Source organism: Salvelinus alpinus, chromosome 20, assembly GCF_045679555.1.
Source record: "Salvelinus alpinus chromosome 20, SLU_Salpinus.1, whole genome shotgun sequence".
NCBI classification, from domain to species: Eukaryota; Metazoa; Chordata; class Actinopteri; order Salmoniformes; family Salmonidae; genus Salvelinus; species Salvelinus alpinus.
The window spans coordinates 45,110,050-45,131,801 of record NC_092105.1 but is presented as its reverse complement, the minus strand read 5'-3'; the positions used below and the strand labels follow the sequence as shown (position 1 = coordinate 45,131,801).

Below are 21,752 nucleotides of genomic sequence, written 5' to 3'. Positions count from 1 at the left end.
TGTTTGTTTGTTATCTATGCATAGTCACTTCGCCCCCACCTACATGGACAGATTACCTCAACTAGCCTGTACCACCGCACACTGACTTGGTACCGGTGCCCCCTGTATATAGCCTCGTTATTGTTATTCTTATCGTGTTACTTTTTATTATTACTTTTTATTTTAGTCTACTTGGTAAATATTTTCTTCTTCTTGAACTGCACTGTTGGTTAAAGGCTTGTAAGTATGCATTTCACGGTGAAGTCTAAACTTGTTGTATGTGGCAAATAAAGTTTGATTTGATCATGGTACTTGTGCTATTTGATAGGCGACGGCAATTTTTCTAGATTCTTATCCAATATCTTTTTGTCAATCAAACCCATGGCGGATCAGTGATTTACTTTGAGAAAGGAGGTAATTGTAAAATAATTTGAAAGTGAACCAGTCAGGATTTTGTAATGTTCAAGCCCATCGCTCTTCCTCGCTGTCCAGTTTCTATCTCGGTCCAGTTGCCCAGGACGGTGACCAGCTAATGCACCATAATGGGGTACACGTGTGGGGCCACCGGGGGCCTAATGAACTGGGGTTCTCATGGAGAGGGGGGGGCCTGTTGTTTTTGCCGGATTGAAACTGATGGGCCGGGGTATGGGGGAGAGGAGCGTGGCCGCCCTAACATCGCCGCTGTCGTGCCCCCGTCACACACGGACACACACACGCCCTCGCGCGCAGAGCTCAACCGTATCCCCCACGCAAACCTCCATCTTGGACTCCATTATTCAATTTGGCTTCACTAATGACCAATAACCTGTTTGAATTAGCCTGCCAACACCAATTTGACTTCAATAAGAGTAGATCTCCAAATGCGTGTAGGAGGCCCTGCTACAAGCTGCAGGTGCCAGCTGGACATTCACACCTGACCTAGGTGTCCCATAGAGCAGGAAGGGATTGCTCTCATCCTTCTCAGTGATGTAAAGCTTTAAAAGAGGGTGAAAATTCAACACTAACCCTGCATTTTAATTTTGCAAAACAAGACAATAAGAGATGAATAGAACACTTGATGCATGGGATAGAAGTAATAGTTGACGGTACAAAGCAACAGTATTACATGACACCCCCATAGGATGGTTAGTAATCTGGCAAAACCAACATGGTTGAAATGTTGTCAGGTACCTCGCTCAAAGGGGAGTAATGTAGTATCCATCATTTCACCACATTAGTCGACTGTGTATCTCTTCAAGACCACACAACTGCGCTCCTGCCGATTCAATCAAAACCTAAAAAATATCTTTCTCCCTCTCTCTCGATCTCCCTCTCTCTTCAAGGGCGCTGGGTGGCTGCCGCCATCCTCCATTTCCCCTTTTCAGAGGGAGCTGTAAAACCTGTGACAGCTATGATTTATGATATACGCACTGTGCCTGTGGGGCAGATGTGTGTGTGTGTGTGTGTGTGTGGCTAAGGTGAGGGGCTAAGTTATGAGTTCTTCTGAGCTCTCCGCGGGCTGTCGCCAGATGTATCGGTGCTCACTGTTCAGTCACAAAAGTCACACACAGGAGAGAGCGCACGCGTGTGTGTTTGTCTGTCTAGGAGTGCGAATTGGGCTGTATGACCTGAAGCAAGAATAAAAACATTGTTTAAAAAAAAGTTTACAAAGGCATGCACTGACAGCTATTTAGAGGCAAGGGGCCCGCTGCTGTGTGTGTGTGTGTGCATGAATGTGTGCACGAGTGTGTGTACGAGTGTGTGTATGGCCTCATTCTCTCAAATCGTATTTTGAAGTGCTGCAGGCTGACCAGACAAAAACTGCTGGTATCAGCATAGTTGGAGGAGGGGGAGGCAGAGACTATCTATTTCCATTGCTCTCTATCTATTTCTCCCTCTCCCTCTCTCTTCCCATTTCCTCGCCTCAATGCTCCTGCTGCGCACTGTATTTCATATTCAAGGCCAGGTCAGGTGATCCAGTATCCTCACGTGTGTGCCAATGCGTATATCTACAATGAACTAAAGTATAAACGCAACATGCAACAATTTCAAAGTTACAGTTCATACAAGGAAATCAGTCAATTGAAATCAATTCATTAGGCCCTAATCTATGGATTTCACATGACTGGGAATTCAACACAGATATGCATCAGTAGGTCACAGATACCTTAAAAAAATGGTAGGGGCATGGATCAGAAAACCAGTCAGTATCTGGTGTGACCACCATTTGCCTCATGCAGCAATCTCCTTTGCATAGAGTTGATCAGGCTGTTGATTGTAGGCTGATCAGGCTGTTGTCCCACTCCTCTTCAATGGCTGTGCAAAGTTGCTGGATATTGGCGGAAACTGGAACACACTGTCGTACACGTTGATCCAGAGCATCCCAAACGGGCTCAATGGGTGCCATCTGCCCGCTAAAGTTGAAACCGGGATCATCCTTGAAGAGCACACTCCACCAGCGTGCCAGTGGCCATTGAAGGTGAGTATTTGCCCGCTGAAGTCGGTTAAGACGACAAAGTGCAGTCTGGTCAAGACCTTTGTGAGGGCGACGAGCATGCAATATGCTTCCCTGAGACAGTTAATTACAGTTTGTGCAGACATTTTTCGGTTGAAATAACACATATGGAATCATGTAGTAACCAAAAAGTGTGAAACAAATCAAAATATATTTTATATTTGAGATTCTTCAAACAGCCACCCTTTGCCTTATTGACAGATTTGCACACTCTTGGCATTCTCTCAACCAGATTCATGAGGTAGTCACCTGGAATGCATTTCAATTAACAGGTGTGCCTTAAAAGTTCATTTGTGGAATTATTTTTCTTCTTAATGTGTTGGAGCCAATCAGTTGTGTTGTGACAAGGTATGGGGGGTATACAGAAGATAGCCCTATTTAGTAAAAGACCAAGTCCATAGTATGGCAAGAACAGCTCAAATAAGCAAAGAGAAATGACAGTACATCATTACTTTAAGACATGAAAATCAGTCAATCCAAAAAATTTCAAGAACTTTGAAAGTTTCTTCAAGGGCAGTCGCAAAACCATCAAACGCTATGATGAAACTGTCTCTCATGAGGACCACCACAGGAAAGGAAGACCCAGAGGTACCTCTGCTGCAGAGGATAAGTTCATTAGAGTTACCAGCCTCAGAAATTGCAGCCCAAATATATGCTTCACAGAGCTCAAGTAACAGACACGTCTCAACATCAGCTGTTCAGAGGAGACTGCGTGAATCAGGCCTTTATGGTTGAATTGCTGCAAAGAAACCACTACCAAAGGACACCAATAAAAAGAAGAGACTTGCTTGGGCCAAGAAACACGAGCAAAGGACCTTAGACCGGTGGAAATCTGTCCAAATTTGAGATTTTTGGTTCCAACCGCCGTGTCTTTGTTTAAACGCAGAGTAGGTGAACGGATGATCTCCACATGTGGGGTTCCCACCGTGAAGAATTGGGGTGGTGGTGCTTTGCTGGTGACACTGTTGGTGATTTATTTAGAATTCAAGGCACACTTAACCAGCATGGTTACCACAGCATTCTGCAGCAATATGCCATCCCATCTGGTTTGCGCTTAGTGGGACGACCATTTGATATTTCAACAGGACAATGGCCCAACACACATCCCCAGGCTATGTAAGGGCTATTTGACCAAGAAGGAGAGGGATGGCATGCTGCATCAGATGACCTGGCCTCCACAATCACCCAACCTCAACCCAATTGAGATGGCTTGGGATGAGTAGATCTGCAGACTGAAGGAAAAGCAGCCAACAAGTGCTCAGCATATGTGGGAACTCATTGAAGACTGGTGAAGCTGGTTGAGAGAATGCAAAGAGTGTGCACAAAGTTGTCATTTGGTTTAACATTTTTGGGGGTTACTACATGATTCCATATGTGCTATTTCATAGTTTTGATGTCTTCACTATTATTCTACAATGTAGAAAATAGTAAAAATAAAGAAAAACCCTGGAATGACTCGGTGTGTCCCAACTTTTGAGTGGTACTGTATGTCCATTTGCAAGATAATCTATGCATTTGAGTGTGTGTGTGTGTGCCTGCACTTTCTATTTGCACGGTTTGGGTGCGCGAGCATGTGTGAGAGAGGGGGTAAACTCTTGCCTCGGTTATTACCAGGTTCTGAGGTAATGTTGGCGGACAGTTGGGAGCGGTGAGGGTCTGAAAGGTCAGACAGGAGAGAGGGAACAAGAGGGTGGGAGAGAGAGAATGTCTGCAGTATGGTGAGGACAAGTGGAAGAGTGATGGGTGAAGGGTTAGAGGGAGGGAGGGAGAGAGAGAAGGAGAAAAATGAAGGTGTCTCTCTGGAGGGAACAGAGAGAGACAGAACAATTGTTGAGATGAGACAAGTGAGGGAGAAGGAATGATGGGAGCAAGTTAGAAATGTTAGAGGGAGGCAGCCAGACAGGTTAAGAGTACAGTTTCAGCTTCCCCTTGCACTTTGGTGCTTGTCCTCAAATTATCACTAGTGGTTGTTAGCGCACATATAGGAATGAATGCAACTCATTAGCCCTAGCAGCCATACATTGCTTGACAAGGAGTTATTAAACCATCCACACATATAAGCGCCCAGGGATGTGACGAATCTAACATTTTTCTTAACATTTAAAACATACTTTTTAAAATTGTTTAAATGATAAGAAAAAAATCATAAAATGACGTGAATTGACAATTCAGATATGGTCTTGTGTATGACCACTAGGGGGCAATGCAGTTTTATCTACCGCAATCCTGGTGACCTACCAGATGGCGCTCATCATACTGTGTCTCCCACCCCCTCAGCAACGATGGTAGTTTTGCTCTGTGCCTCTATGCTATCAGTTGTCAGTACATGGGACTTCATGTCCCACTTCTCATTAATGTGATGGCTTGTTGAAGTGATGCGTGACATTGTGTTCATAGATAACTAACAATCCGTCCACGCCACGTATGTTGTTTGAGAGCTCGCGCTCTGTACTCGCAGAGTAATCGTTACTTGTTATTTCTCCATCCGGCCGGTCACCGTTTTTGACATGGCATCTTGTAGTCTGGTTCTAGATATGCCATTAAGGCATTGACGCCAACAATCTCTACCGTTGACAATGGCTGCATATCAACTGCAATCATTTGCGTAACTTGCGTTGTTAAATCAAATCAAATTTTATTGGTCACATACACATGGTGATTTCCTCACTCCGTCCCTTATCGCACTGCTGCCAGCAACAGGTTGGCTCTCACGCGGTGCCTCCTTTTCAGCAGTGCACTTGTACTGCCACTACAGTTCAATTCCACATCGCAAAATGTGCATTTCAACACCACCTCATTTAACTTCTCGAAGTATTGCCATACAGGACTTCAAAGCTGTTGCTTCCTTCCTTATCACTCTGCCATTTTTTCCAACTGTTAACCACGATGATGTGAGGAGCGCTTTATATCCATGGCAAATCATTTGAAAAGGTGCATATCTCCTCCTACTAATGTTACAGCATTGTTGCGTCAGGTATTTGTTTAATTAGATTTTTTCCCTTTATGATGACCGGGACCTTTTAGTGCTAGTTTTGTGATAAAATTTTAATCACAGTGCAGTTATGAGGGAAAAAAAACGTTTTTCGTTTAAGGATTTTTTCGAGCACAAATCCATTGGAAATGATGCATACTGTAGGTAGCAGCGTTGACTTAAGGGCCGTCCAACCCTCCTCAGTCCCAGACACTGCGTCCTCCCTGGCTGAACACACATAAGCATCGTTCTGCTACAGTGGCTTCCCCCTCCATCACTTGCTGAGACAGCCATTTAGTCAAATGTTAATCGAGGCTAATTACACACTGTTCACTCTGAGACGCCGCGACCCAGCTCGTTTCTTATCATGACAGAGTGCCGTTTTGCATTGTGGGGGCCCCAGCAACTAAATTACGCCTACCAGAGTAAGGCAGTCATCGACTTGGTGTCTTAATCAAGCACTTTTGGCGTTCGTTTTTCAGTAATGAATGCGACGATGTCTCTTTTCTGACTGTTGTTGTTGGAAGCCGTTTGATGTTGTCTGCCGAGGCTAGAGCAGACTTTTTCTGCGGCAGCCAATTTGTTAATGCTTTTGTGGGGTGGCTGTATCGAGGTAGTTGCTGTCATTTGTGATTTCCAGTCGGAAAATTATACACTTTCATGAATGCCTTTTAATTCTAATCTGCTGTCAATGGGCGCAGAGTGCCTTGGAAATCTGCAACCCTGTTAATCTAGCATGTAAGCACTTTGGATATAAAGTGTGTTGGCTTAGTTCAATTCTAATTTCTTAATACCATTTCTAAAACATTGGATTTCTCTGACAGCTAACCTCATAGCGAGTTGCTCTTGGAATGTGTGAGGTGTTGTAAGCGAACTCTTAGAGAAAAGGCTGAACAGTTTCTGGCTAACAGAACTGACTGAAACAGCCCCTCTTCCTCCTAAACAACGGATACACTGAGTGAAGACAGGGCATATCTCACTCAGTCTCCAAAAGCTAGATTCTAGACATTCTGCTGGCTTCGCACAAAAGCCTGGGTCCCATTTTCCATATTACAAATACAGCCCATTGGAGAGGCATTGCCTTCTGAGTGTCCTCCTCGCCACAATGTATTGTGGGGGCGATACATTGAAGCTTCTTCTGTTGGAAAATATGCTGTTGGATATAGTGTTCTTAGACTCAATGCAAAGTAGCCATGTGCTTCTGTGGTTTGCATTGGATCATACCATTCACACTTCTGGTACATAGTCAATGATATTGGAGCACATCGATCAGCCAAAAATATGAGAAAAGGGTACTGTGGATGTTTTCAAAACAGCAACTTTACTTGTGTTTGGGAAATGTGAACGAATCTCCCAGGAGAGCGCAAACACCCATCTGTTGCCTGAACTACATTGCTATAAACCTCTGACAAAGCTAGCATTAGCCACTGACTGACAGGCTAGCTGGTCTGACAGGCAAAGGCTGGGAACAGCCCAGCCCGTGCCATCAGTTTGTGTTAGTCTCTCTGGTGATTAGCGGCTACACTAACACAACGAGCTAACACACTCTGGGGACTCATCGGGGCTACCGCTTGCTGAGGGAATTACTGCTGCTGTAGCTAGGACAGGTTAGCGGAATAACATAACAATGCAGTCTTCTTCCCCCGCGTTCGTGGAAAGTGGTGCCGTCATTTCCACGGCGATAACGAGCGGAGACGGACGCCTGGCGACGCTGACAGACAAAAGCCTGTCTTACGTTATTTGGGGTGTGAGAGAGTCACGCGGCTAAAACGCAACTTCAGCTGCGGCGGATTTATTCGGATGAGAAGGGGCTTGGGTTTGACGATTCGCCGTGGGGGAGCTGGGGGATTTATCAAAGCAAATGGCTGACACATCACCAATCCCGCCACAGAGGGAGCACCTCAATAATTACTACTTCCCCTGTTGGGCTAATCCCCAGAGCACTGGAGCAAAACAGGAGGGAGAAGCTTAGAGTTTCAGAGGAGCCAGTCAGATCATTTACAGAGACAGTCTCCCTCGCTCGCTCACAGAGAGGCCTGTCTCGCTCACAGAGAGGCCTGTCTCGCTCACAGAGAGGCCTGTCTCGCTCACAGAGAGGCCTGTCTCGCTCACAGAGAGGCCTGTCTCGCTCACAGAGAGGCCTGTCTCGCTCACAGAGAGGTTTCAGAACCAGTTCTCATACACTTAACAGAAACAAGCACTGTGAAACACTAAAGATGCTTCAAAACGAACTGGTCACAGAACCCTACACTGAGACATTCAGAGACGCAAACCTCGTGCACTGCCAAAATCAACAGTACCAGTGTCACACTGACATGGGTTCAACTTCTACACCGCCAACAGTACTCAATATTTACATCATACTCCCTCACACATTAGACAAGTCTATGGTAGATTCAATTTTCCCCATCTTACCAAGTGACACTTATCATTCAAATGAACAGGTTGCATATGTCAACGACATTACTTCCCTATATTGAATCATTGTACTGTAAGTAACCACTTCTAGACCAAGATAAACTACCAGAGAATCTTTCAAAGCAGAACAAACAGCTGGTGCGAGAAACACACACACACACACACACACAAGCAAACAACTCGCATCACACACACCACAGGTAGGCGAGTAGGAGGGAGTACCTTTACGCTCGCAGCGTTTCTTGCGCCTCCGCTTGAACTTCCTGCGGATGAGGCAGTAGTAGGAGCCCGGGCTCTGGGGCACGGTGCTGAACAGGACCATGCTGTCCGCCACTGGCTAACACAATGCTCTGCTGTCCCGGAGACACTCACTACTGGCACTCAAGATACTAGCTAGCACTTACCCCTTAATAACACACACCGCCATGTGGTGGAACACTCACAACTCTCCCTCTCTCGGACTCCTTTTCTCTCGTGGTTTCTGTCTCCCTCTACCTAGTTGGAGGGGGAGCATATAGTGTGCGTGTGTCGAGGGAAGTGCATACCCTCAAAGGAGAGGACTAGTGCTGTTCCTCAGAGAATTGTAGAACGTCACATGGATTTGGTCCTATGTTTCTCTCTCTCTCTCTCTCTGTCTGTCATATCCACTTCTCCCTCTCTTCCAGCAGAGAAGGCTGCTTGCTCCCGCCAGCTCAGTGCTTCTATAGCATCCCACTGACACGTCACACTGGCCCTCAGCCTATCACAGGCTGCCTCTGGCTCATCGCCTGGACTCCACCTGTGCACACACACACACAGTGCCTTGCAAAAGTATTCAGACCCCTTGGATTTCTTCACCTGTTATTGTGTTACAAAGTGGGATTAAAATCGATTTTTATGTCAACAATCTGCATCAAAAAAATTCTAAGCGAATATTGTGTAATTTTTATAAAAATGAAATAAAATAGTCGTTGCATAAGTATTCAGCTCCCTGAGTCAATACATGTTAGAAACACCTTTGGCATCAAATGCAGCTGTGAGTCATCGTAGGTAAGTCTATAAGAGCTTTGTACACCTGGATTGTGCAATATTTGTCCATTACTCTTTTCAAAATGATTCAAGCTCTGCTAAGATGCTGTTTTTCAAGTCATATCATAGATTTTCAAGCAGATTTAAGTCAACACTGTAACGTGGCCAATCAGGAATGTTTACGGTCTTCTTGGTTAAGCAACTCCAGTGAAGATTTGGCCTTGTGATGTAGGTGATTGTACTGCTAAAGTTTTATTCCCCTCCCAGTCTCTGGTGTAAAGCAGACTGAAGCAGGTTTTCCTCTAGGATTTAGCCTGTGCTTTGCTCCATCCCAATTATTTTTATCCTTTAAAAACTCCTCAGTATTTGCCAATGGCAAGCATACCCATACCATGATGCAGCCACCACCATGCTTGAAAAAAGTGTATTCCTTTGCTGTGTTTTTCCCCTCAGTATTACTTTAGTGCCTAGTTACATACAAGATGCATGTTTTGGAATATTTTCATTCTGTATATTTGTACTCTTCTTTTCACTCTGCCATTTAGGTCATGATTGTGTAGTCACTACAATGTTGTTGATCCATCATCCTCAGTTTTCTCCCATCACAAAAAGGCTACAGAGTTTAATGGTTATCACCACCAATGGCCTCTTGGTCTGGGTGGTTTAATAAATAATCCACAGCATAAATGTTAACTTGACCATGTTTAAAAGAGATATTCAATGTCTGACTTGTTATTATTTTTACCCATCTTTCCAAAAGCTCCCTGGTCTTTGTAGTTGAATCTGTGCTTGCAATACTTGAATGAGGGACCTTGCAGATGTTTTATGTATGTGGGACAGAGGAAGGGTTAGTCATTCAAAAATCATGGTAACCCCTATTATTTCACACAAGTGAGTGAGTCCATGTAACTTATGTGATTTGTTAAGCCACATTTGACTCCTGAACTAATTTAGGCTTGCCTAAACAAAGGGGCTGAATACTTATGCAGCGACTATATTTTAGTTCACTTTTTTCTTCGATTTCGACAGAATATTTTGTGTAGATTGCAGAGTCTCAGCATCACTCTGTTACCGTGGAATTACCAAACCTCAAGTGCTTTCATTCCTCAAAACACAAACTCATACACTACAACAGTCCAGCTAAAAGGTACTGCAATGTCCTGCAATGTTTAACATGAGGTGAAATCTCACTTCACAGAATGAGTACACCATTCACTAATAGGTTCAGGCATAGGAACAAAAGAGCTGAAGTATTCAGTGTGAATGTCACACCACAGCACAGTACTCTACCTCCCTCTAGTGTGCATATTCCGTCATTACTCTATCATTCCAGTGACGGCAAAGGCAATGTCAATGATGCAGAAACCACCATAACACTGCACAGCAAACACACAAACAGGCTATACCATACAAAACCCATTGCACATAAATATGATTTTAGCCATCTGTGTACTAACGGATATGAAACCAAAAGACAACAGTGCCTTTGCCTTGGTGAACACTGCCCCTCTGTGGAATAGAATAGCACTGCATATGAACCACAGTGCAGCATAGGACACCAGAGGCTTTATAGTGCAGTATAGAACAGGACATTCTTATTTATAAAAAAATATATGAAAAAAAATGTTTTTATTTGCCCCTTTTTCTCCCCAATTTCGTGGTACCCAATTGGGTAGTTACAGTCTTGTCTCATCGCTGCAACTCCCGTATGGACTCGGGAGAGGCGAGGGTCGAGAGCCGTGCGTCCTCCGAAACCCAACCCAACCAAGCCGCACTGCTTCTTGACACAATGCCCGCTTAACCCGGAGGCCAGCCGCACCAATGTGTCGGAGGAAACACTGTATACCTGGCGACCGTGTCAGCGTTCACTGCGCCCGGCCCGCCACAGGAGTCGCCAGTGCACGATGGGACAAGGACATCCCTGCCGGCCAAACCCTCCCCTAACTCAGATGACGCTGGGCCAATTGTGCGCCGCCCCATGGGTCTCCCGGTCGCAGCTGGCCTGGACTCGAACCCAGAATCTCTAAGAAGGGCTACTGATTTTCTGTCATAGTTATGAGTATTCCTAACCATGTGACATGCCAGTGAGGGAAGGTGTCGTAGTGGAATATATATATATAAATATATGAGTGAGAGAGTGTGAGGGAGAGAGAGAGTGAGAGCAGAGAGAGAAAGACATGATTAGTTACACACCTGTTTTCCCTTTGTTGTCCGTTGTGTAGTGCTGGCGCACTCTGTGGCTCTTCTTCAGTGGCCTGGGAGAGAAAGGAGAGCACTGGTCAGCTAACAGCTATAGTATCTGTCATCACAAACAGGAACAACACACACAGGAAGAACAAAAAATGAAGGGAAGAGCTACTAGGATAATGGTAGAATGAAGGTGCTCTTTGGTAATGGGTTATTGGTGTTCGTATAATTAAAATCTTTATATACAGTTAACATTTAATTATGGAGTTGTCACACATGCAGCTAACACATGGAAATGTCTGCTCTAATCAAAATTACAACCAACTAATTGCAGCACTACTGTAAAAATGGAAGAGGCACGTGAAAGGGGGAGAAAGTAAGGAACTTGTGTGTCGGCACTGCAATAAAGACCAACATTTATTAAAGAAAATTGTGAAAAATAAAAAAAGTATACGAGCTTCATTTAAGGACCAAAAATGGACAGCTGTGGAATATAGATTGCAAAAGAAAAGATTAACGATGTACCGATTCCATGGCACATGAGTAATGAACTGATACACAAAACAAAGCTGGATTCAAAACAGTTTTTCAATTTAAATTATACAAAATTCTTGCAACCAATAGAATGATACATGTGCTGTACAGTGCATTCTGAAAATATTCAGACCCCTTGACTTTTTCCACATTTTGTTACTTTACAGCCTTTTTCTAAAATGGATTAAATTGTCCCCCCCAATCTACCCTACAATATCGCATAATAACAAAGCAAAAACAGGTTCAGAAATGTCATCAAATTTATGTAATAAAAAAATGAAATACACATTTAAGTAAGTATTCAGACCCTTGACTCAGTACTTTGTTGAAGGACATTTGGCAGCGATTACAGCCTCGAGTCTTCTTGGGTATGAAGCTATAGGCTAGGCACACCTGTATTTGGGGAGTTTCTCCCATTCTTCTCTGCAGATCCTCTCAAGCCGTGTCAGGTTGGATGGGAGCGTCGCTGCACAGCTATTTTCAGGTCGCTCCAGAGATGCTGCCACCACCATGCTTCACCGTAGGGATTGGTGCCAGGTTTCCTCCAGACGTGATGCTTGGCATTCAGGCCAAAGAGTTCAATCTTGGTTCAGAGACCAGAGAAGGCCAGAGAACCTTGTTTCTCATGGTCAGAGTCCTTTAGGTGCCTTTTGGCAAACTCCAAGCGTGCTGTCATGTGCCTTTTACTGAATTGGCTTCTGTCTGGCCACTCTACCATAAAGGCCTGATTGGTGGAGTGCTGCAGAGATGGTTGTCCTTCTGGAAGGTTCTCCCATCTCCACAGAGGAACTCTGGAGCTCCGTCAGAGTGACCATCGGGTTCTTGGTAACCTCCATGTGGCAAATAAAAATCTAAACTGGATGGTGTTCAGAGATCCATGGGAGGGGTTGAGTGGAGCTGAAGGGTGGGACTAAAAACAAACAAAATATAACTATTTAAAAATATACTGTGTCCATAAAATGTATATACAGTTGAAGTCGGAAGTGTACAAACACTTAGGTTGGAGTCATTAAAACTCATTTTTCAACCACTCCACAAATAGTTTTGGCAAGTCGGTTAGGACATCTACTTTGTGCAGACACAGGTAATTTTTCCAACAATTATTTACAGACAGATTATTTCACTTATAAATCACTGTATCACAATTCCAGTGGGTCAGAAGTTAACAAACACTAAGTTGACTGTGCCTTTAAACAGCTTGGAAAATTCCAGAAAATGATGTCATGGCTTTAGAAGCTTCTGATAGGCTAATTGACATAATTTGAGTCAATTGGAGGTGTACCTGTGGATGTATTTCAAGGCCTACCTTCAAACTCAGTGCCCCTTTGCTTGACATCATGGGAAAATCTAAAGAAATCAGCCAAGACCTCAGTAAATAAATTGTAGACCTCCACAAGTCTGGTTCATCCTTAGTAGCAATTTCCAAACGCCTGAAGGTACCACGTTCATCTGTACAAACAATAGTACGCAAGTATACACACCATGGGACCATCATACCGCTCGGGAAGGAGACGCGTTCTGTCTCCTAGTGATTAATGTACTTTGGTGCGAAAAGTGCAAATCAATCCCAGAACAACAGCAAAGGACCTTGTGAAGATGCTGGAGGAAACAGGTACAAAAGTATATATATCCACAGTAAAACGAGTCCTATATCGACATAACCTGAAAGGCCGCTCAGCAAGGAAGAAGCCCCTGCTCCAAACCGCCATAAAAAAGCCAGACTACGGTTTGCAACTGCAAATGGGTACAAAGATCATACTTTTTGGAGAAATGCCCTCTGGTCTGATGAAACGAAAATAGAACTGTTTGATCATAATGACCATCGTTATGTTTGGAGTAAAAAGAGGGCGGCTTGCAAGCCGAAGAACACCATTCCAACCGTGAAGCACGGGGGTGGCAGCATCATGTTGTGGGGGTGCTTTGCTGCAGGAGGGACTGGTGCACTTCACAAAATAGATGGCATCACGAGGAAAGAAAATGACAGACAGAAGCATGTGAGAAATCACTTTAGCCCAAAGGAAAAGCAGGTTGAAAACGACAGCAGTTAAAATCTGCAGTAAAAGCCCACAGGCATGTAAAATATAATTTTATACTCGGTACAGCCAAAGCCATAAAACTTTAAACCCTCCAGCTACGACAGAGTGGGGAAAAGAGAGAATACATTTACATTTACATTTAAGTAATTTAGCAGACGCTCTTATCCAGAGCGACTTACAAATTGGTGCATTCACCTTATGATATCCAGTGGAACAACCACTTTACAAAAGTGCATCTAACTATTTTAAGGGGGGGGGGTTAGAAGGATTACTTTATCCTATCCTAGGTATTCCTTAAAGAGGTGGGGTTTCAGGTGTCTCCGGAAGGTGGTGATTGACTCCGCTGACCTGGCGTCGTGAGGGAGTTTGTTCCACCATTGGGGTGCCAGAGCAGCGAACAGTTTTGACTGGGCTGAGCGGGAACTGTACTTCCTCAGAGGTAGGGAGGCGAGCAGGCCAGAGGTGGATGAACGCAGTGCCCTTGTTTGGGTGTAGGGCCTGATCAGAGCCTGAAGGTACGGAGGTGCCGTTCCCCTCACAGCTCCGTAGGCAAGCACCATGGTCTTGTAGCGGATGCGAGCTTCAACTGGAAGCCAGTGGAGAGAGCGGAGGAGCGGGATGACGTGAGAGAACTTGGGAAAGTTGAACACCAGACGGGCTGCGGCGTTCTGGATGAGTTGTAGGGGTTTAATGGCACAGGCAGGGAGCCCAGCCAACAGCGAGTTGCAGTAATCCAGACGGGAGATGACAAGTGCCTGGATTAGGACCTGCGCCGCTTCCTGCGTGAGGCAGGGTCGTACTCTGCGAATGTTGTAGAGCATGAACCTACAGGAACGGGTCACCGCCTTGATGTTAGTTGAGAACGACAGGGTGTTGTCCAGGATCACGCCAAGGTTCTTAGCACTCTGGGAGGAGGACACAATGGAGTTGTCAACCGTGATGGCGAGATCATGGAACGGGCAGTCCTTCCCCGGGAGGAAGAGCAGCTCCGTCTTGCCGAGGTTCAGCTTGAGGTGGTGATCCGTCATCCACACTGATATGTCTGCCAGACATGCAGAGATGCGATTCACCACCTGGTTATCAGAGGGGGGAAAGGAGAAGATTAATTGTGTGTCGTCTGCATAGCAATGATAGGAGAGACCATGTGAGGATATGACAGAGCCAAGTGACTTGGTGTATAGCGAGAATAGGAGAGGGCCTAGAACAGAGCCCTGGGGGACACCAGTGGTGAGAGCACGTGGTGCGGAGACAGATTCTCGCCACGCCACCTGGTAGGAGCGACCTGTCAGGTAGGACGCAATCCAAGCGTGGGCCGCGCCGGAGATGCCCAGCTCGGAGAGGGTGGAGGGGAGGATCTGATGGTTCACAGTATCAAAGGCAGCCGATAGGTCTAGAAGGATGAGAGCAGAGGAGAGAGAGTTAGCTTTAGCAGTGCGGAGCGCCTCCGTGACACAGAGAAGAGCAGTCTCAGTTGAATGACTAGTCTTGAAACCTGACTGATTTGGATCAAGAAGGTCATTCTGAGAGAGATAGCAGGAGAGCTGGCCAAGGACGGCACGTTCAAGAGTTTTGGAGAGAAAAGAAAGAAGGGATACTGGTCTGTAGTTGTTGACATCGGAGGGATCGAGTGTAGGTTTTTTCAGAAGGGGTGCAACTCTCGCTCTCTTGAAGACGGAAGGGACGTAGCCAGCGGTCAAGGATGAGTTGATGAGCGAGGTGAGGTAAGGGAGAAGGTCTCCGGAAATGGTCTGGAGAAGAGAGGAGGGGATAGGGTCAAGCGGGCAGGTTGTTGGGCGGCCGGCCGTCACAAGACGCGAGATTTCATCTGGAGAGAGAGGGGAGAAAGAGGTCAAAGCACAGGGTAGGGCAGTGTGAGCAGAACCAGCGGTGTCGTTTGACTTAGCAAACGAGGATCGGATGTCGTCGACCTTCTTTTCAAAATGGTTGACGAAGTCATCAGCAGAGAGGGAGGAGGGGGGAGGAGGGGGAGGAGGATTCAGGAGGGAGGAGAAGGTGGCAAAGAGCTTCCTAGGGTTAGAGGCAGATGCTTGGAATTTAGAGTGGTAGAAATTGGCTTTAGCAGCAGAGACAGAAGAGGAGAATGTAGAGAGGAGGGAGTGAAAGGATGCCAGGTCCGCAGGGAGGCGAGTTTTCCTCCATTTCCGCTCGGCTGCCCGGAGCCCTGTTCTGTGAGCTCGCAATGAGTCGTCGAGCCACGGAGCAGGAGGGGAGGACCGAGCCGGCCTGGAGGATAGGGGACATAGAGAGTCAAAGGATGCAGAACGGGAGGAGAGGAGGGTTGAGGAGGCAGAATCAGGAGATAGGTTGGAGAAGGTTTGAGCAGAGGGAAGAGATGATAGGATGGAAGAGGAGAGAGTAGCGGGGGAGAGAGAGCGAAGGTTGGGACGGCGCGATACCATCCGAGTAGGGGCAGTGTGGGAAGTGTTGGATGAGAGCGAGAGGGAAAAGGATACAAGGTAGTGGTCGGAGACTTGGAGGGGAGTTGCAATGAGATTAGTGGAAGAACAGCATCTAGTAAAGATGAGGTCAAGCGTATTGCCTGCCTTGTGAGTAGGGGGGGAAGGTGAGAGGGTGAGGTCAAAAGAGGAGAGGAGTGGAAAGAAGGAGGCAGAGAGGAATGAGTCAAAGGTAGACGTGGGGAGGTTAAAGTCACCCAGAACTGTGAGAGGTGAGCCATCCTCAGGAAAGGAACTTATCAGGGCGTCAAGCTCATTGATGAACTCTCCAAGGGAACCTGGAGGGCGATAAATGATAAGGATGTTAAGCTTGAAAGGGCTGGTAACTGTGACAGCATGGAATTCAAAGGAGGCGATAGACAGATGGGTCAGGGGAGAAAGAGAGAATGTCCACTTGGGAGAGATGAGGATCCCAGTGCCACCACCCCGCTGACCAGAAGCTCTCGGGGTGTGCGAGAACACGTGGGCAGACGAGGAGAGAGCAATACCATAGGGAGGCAAGGTAGAGGCGGAGAGGAAAAGGGAGGGAGAAGGGGTGAAAGCCAGGGAGATCGAGAGATAAAAAAGAGTGATTAATAGAGGAACAGCAGTAAGTAGGGATGTCCATCCCTTTAACCTGAGGGGTCCTTTGAGGACACCACAGCAGTCTCCATCAATGCCCACTTCTAATTCCCATGGCTGTCTAGGGTACTGTGGCTCAAACCAACAAGCATGTGTTTAGACAGCTCTTCTATAAGAAGACAAGCATGTGCCAGTCGGCCAGAGAGAAAAATGGAGATGGAGAGTGCCAAAACTCACACTAGCCCACAGCATTTCCATCACACTACTGACAGTATATAGGCCAAGCACAACCACAGCTGGCCAAGTCTGACCGCGGCAGGTTTGGAGAGCCACCCCTGTGATTGCTGTGAAAGCTGACCACGAAGGAGAAGTAATTGGTCGTGGTTGAGAAACAGTAGGGCGTCTCAGACTTAAGATAAGGCATGAACTTCATACGGGGCTCTACAGTGGCTCCTGAAGAATTATTGAAAAATACAGCTTTTTTTTTTTTTTACAGGCCAACACCAGTCAAAGGCCAAACAACTGTCATAACAATTTCAATTTCTTAAACTCATATCTTTACAGACAGTTAACTGAAAAAACATGGTTGAAATAAAAATGGCCAGTGGTAGTGGTGGCATTTCCTAAAGTCAGAGTCTTTTTCTCAAAACCTAGTATGCAGATGTGTCTGGACCAAATTAAAGGCCACAAATACGATCCAAACAAGACTGCACATTCAAAGTAAACTTAGTTATAGTACAAATATTGTATGCATGTAGTCACATGGCTCAGTTGACAAGTGTTATTGTTGGGAGGGCAAAACTCGAATGGAACTATGAGCCATGCTATGGTGCACAGTCAGGTCCAGCCAAAGGGAGGTTGTGGAAGGCTTGCTCAACAAAAATGGGCGAGGGAAAGGATTGAAATCAGGATACTCACAGTAAACTGTAAATAACACAGCAAGCCTTAGAATCAGAAGAACTGAGAATACGTCAAGCCTAATATTACTAAACACCAGTTCGAGTGCGAGAGCGATGTGTGAGAGTCTGGGTCAGCATCCTTAGCGTCGTCATTTTGGACAGGTCACTGAGGCTAGGGATCGGGGAAGGCCCCACTGCTGTGCCACATGGCTCAGGCAAGGGCACTCACCCACTGAGGGGGCAGGGGAATGAGAGACGTGGTGGTGGTGTGTACATTATGACTGGGCAAGACCCAAATCAGCGATGCAAAATCACACTACCGCCCGCAGAGAATGAGTGACATGGAGAGAGATGGCGAGAGAGGGGAGGGGGGGGTTAGAGACCAAACTTTGAGAAAATATGCTATTGTGCTATTGAGTACATGCTAATCCGTGTTTGAGAGAGAAGAAGAGAAAGAAGATGGAGATGCGAGAGACAGAAACAAAGACAGACAGCGAGCGAAAGAAAGAAGAGAGGTAGATTGAAACAGATGAGGATAGGGAGACATCTCAATTGCATACTCCTCGGGTCCTCTTCTTCGCAAAACCTATTGGCAGAAAAGGTCAGAGGGGAGGGACCTCTTGCTTTCTCATCCAATAAGTATGAGAAGGAGACGAGGAGAGAGGACGTGAGGAGTATGCAATTGAGATCTTCCCAGAGAGAGATCAAGAGAGAAAGAGACTGCTGAACTGTGTAGGCAGGGCAGTTTAACCGAGTCAGTCCTCACTTGGCAGACAGTTAGGCCACAGGCGCAACATCAGACATGATTGAGGGGGGTCCTGACAAGCCCTCTCGAAAAATGGGGAATAATAACAAACAGGGAGAACTTGAAGCACGCACCACTTTGCAATTATATATACAGTGGCAAGAAAAAGTATGTGAACCCCTTGGAATTACCTGGATTTCTGCATAAATTGGTCATCAAATTTGATCTGATCTTCATCTAAGTCACAACAGACAAACACAGTCTGCTTAAACTAATAACACACAAACAATTACACGTTTTCATGCCTTTATTGAACACAGCGTGTAAACATTCAGTGTAGGGTGGAAAAAGTATGTGAGCCCTTGGATTTAATAGCTGTTTGACCCTCCTTTGGCAGCAATAAACTCAACCGAACGTTTTCTGTAGCTGTGGATCAGACCTGCACAACGGTCTGGAGGAATTTTGGACCATTAATCTTTACAAAACTGTTTCAGTTCAGCAAAATTCTTAGGATGTTTGGTGTGAACCGCTTTCGAGGTCATGCCACAGCATTTTAAATCGGGTTGAGGTCAGGACTCTGACTGGGCCACTCCACAACGCGTATTTTCTTTTGTTGAAACCATTCTGTTGTTGATTTACTTCTGTGTTTTTGGACGTTGTCCTGTTGCATCACCCATCTTCTGTTGAGCTTCAATTGGCGGACAGATAGCCTTACATTCTCCTGCAAAATGTCTTGATAAACTTGGGAATAAATTTTTCTGTCTGATAGCAAGCTGTCCAGGCCCTGAGGCAGCAAAGCAGCCCCAAACCATGATGCTCCCTCCACCATACTTTACAGTTGAGATGAGGTTTTGATGTTGGTGTGCTGTGACTTTATTCCTCCACACATAGTGTTGTGTGTTCCTCCCAGACAACTCAACTTTAGTTTAATCTGAATATTTTGCCAGAAGCGCTGTGGAACATCCAGGTGCTCTTTTGCGATCTTTGGACATACAGCAATGTTTTTTTTGGACAGCAGTGGCTTCTTCCGTGGTGTCCTCCCATGAACACTATTCTTGTTTAGTGTTTTACGTATCGTAGACTCGTTGACAGAGATGTTAGCATGTTCCAGAGATTTCTGTAAGTCTTTAGCTGACACTCTAAGATTCTTCCTTTTCTCAATAGGGGGCGGCGCTGTTTTCACTTTGTAAAAAATCGTTCCCAAATTAAACTGCCTCGTACTCAATTCTTGCTTGTACAATATGCATATTATTATTACTATTGGATAGAAAACACTCTCTAGTTTCTAAAACCGTTTGAATTATATCTGTGAGTAAAACAGAACTCATTTTGCAGCAAACTTCCTGTCAGGAAGTGAGAAATCTGAAATTGGGGGCTCTGTTCCAGGGTCAGCCTATTAATTTGCATGGAATCTATGGGTCTACATGCACTGCATACGCCTTCCCCTAGATGTCAGTAGGCAGTGAGAGTTGGAATGGGGTGTACAGCTCTATCTGAGGCCGAACAAGACCTGTTGGAATGACGTGACCACTCTTTCTTTTATTCTGCATGGCGCGAAAGGGTCACCTGGATTGCGTTCTGAAAAGCTTTCGTTATCGACGTTAGATATCTCCGGCTCTGATTTTATTTGATATATGTGTTAAAAACATCATAAACTAGTTGTATTAAACCGACTTATATCAGTTTATTCCGATTTTCGGTATTTTCTTTGTAATGCGTTCTGGTGAGTTGGCCACTTCTGTGCCACATGGCCAGCTTTGTTAGCTAAATCGACAGATGAAGACGACATTCTACAACCGAACAACGATTATTCTGGAAAAAGGACACCTTGTACAAGATTCTGATGGAAGCTCATCAAATAGTAGGAACCATTTATGATATTATTTCGTATTTCTGTCGAAAATGTTTAGACTATATTCCGCGCAGATTTCGGGCGCTGTCTCGCTATAACGTAAGCTGTATGTCGTACTAAGGTTATTTAAAAAAATCTAACACAGCGGTTGCATTAAGAACTAGTGTATCTTTCATTTGCTGTCCAACCTTTATTTTTTAGTAAAGTATATGATTAGTTATTTGATTAGATGATGTGAGTGTCAGAAATATATCCGGATAATTTTGGGCAGTTTGGCTACGTATTCACATTGTTCAACCACGAATTGTACCGCTAAATATGCACATTTTCGAACAAACCATATATGTATTGTGTAATATGATGTTATAGGACTGTCATCTGATGAAGTTTGAGAAGGTTAGTGAAAAAATTAATATCTTTTGCTGGTTTATTCGCTATCGCTAACGTGCCTTGAATGAATGCGGTTGTGTGGTAGGCTATTGTAGTAAGCTAATATAATGCTATATTGTGTTTTCGCTGTAAAACACTTAAAAAAATCTGAAATATTGGCTGGATTCACAAGATGTTTGTCTTTCATTTGCTGTACACCGTGTATTTTTCATAAATGTTTTATGATGAGTATTTGGGTATTTCACGTTGGTTTCTGTAGTTATTCTAGCTGCTTTGGTGAGACTTGTGACGGTGGCTGCAATGTAAAACTATGATTTATACCTGAAATATGCACATTTTTCGAACAAAACATATGCTATACAATAAATCTGTTATAAGACTGTCATCTGATGAAGTTGTTTCTTGGTTAGTGACTATTTATATCTTTATTTGGTCGAATTTGTGATAGCTACCTATGCAGTAAAAAAATTGTGAAAATATGCGGTTGGGTCTTTTGCTATCGTGGTTAGCTAATAGAAATACATATTGTGTTTTCCCTGTAAAACATTTTAAAAATCGGAAATGATGGCTGGATTCACAAGATGTGTATCTTTCATCTGGTGTCTTGGACTTGTGATTTCATGATATTTAGATGCTAGTATTTACTTGTGGCGCTATGCTAGGCTATGCTAGTCAGCTTTTTTACTGATGAGGGTGCTCCCGGATGAGTACCAAGTAGAAGTCTTAACCTCATTGAGCATTCTGCACTGTGCTCTTGCAGTCATCTTTGCAGGATGGCCACTCCTAGGGAGAGTAGCAACAGTGCAGAACTTTCTCAATTTACAGACTATTTGTCTTACCGTAGACTGATGAAGATCAAGGCTTTTAGAAGTCAACAATTCTTAACCTTAGGTATTCTGGGGACTATTTTGTTCGAGGCATTGTTCACAACAGGCAATGCTTCTTGTGAATACCAAACTCAAATGTTGTGAGTGTTTTTTATAGGGCAGGGCAGCTCTAACCAACATTTCCAATCTCATAGATTGTACTCCAGGTTAGCTGACTCCTGACTCCAATTAGCTTTTGGAAAAGTTATTAGCCTAGGGGTTCACAGACTTTTTCCAACCTACAATGTGAGTGTTTAAATTATGTATTCAATATAGAGAAGAAAAATACAATGATTTTTGTTATTAGTTTAAGCACACTGTGTTTGTCTATTGTT

At 44.8% G+C, this 21,752-nt stretch overlaps 1 protein-coding gene across 5 annotated transcripts in view; it reads right to left on the bottom strand.

The window, feature by feature from the left end:
- LOC139546988 (double-stranded RNA-specific editase 1-like) overlaps positions 1-21,752 on the bottom strand; it is a 192,198-nt gene that overhangs the window by 49,343 nt on the left and 121,103 nt on the right. For all 5 annotated transcript variants that reach the window (XM_071356001.1, XM_071356004.1, XM_071356000.1 and 2 more), the window contains one exon: positions 11,064-11,125. The gene's annotated coding sequence lies outside the window, so the exon portion shown is untranslated. The remainder of the gene's footprint in view (positions 1-11,063; positions 11,126-21,752) is intronic.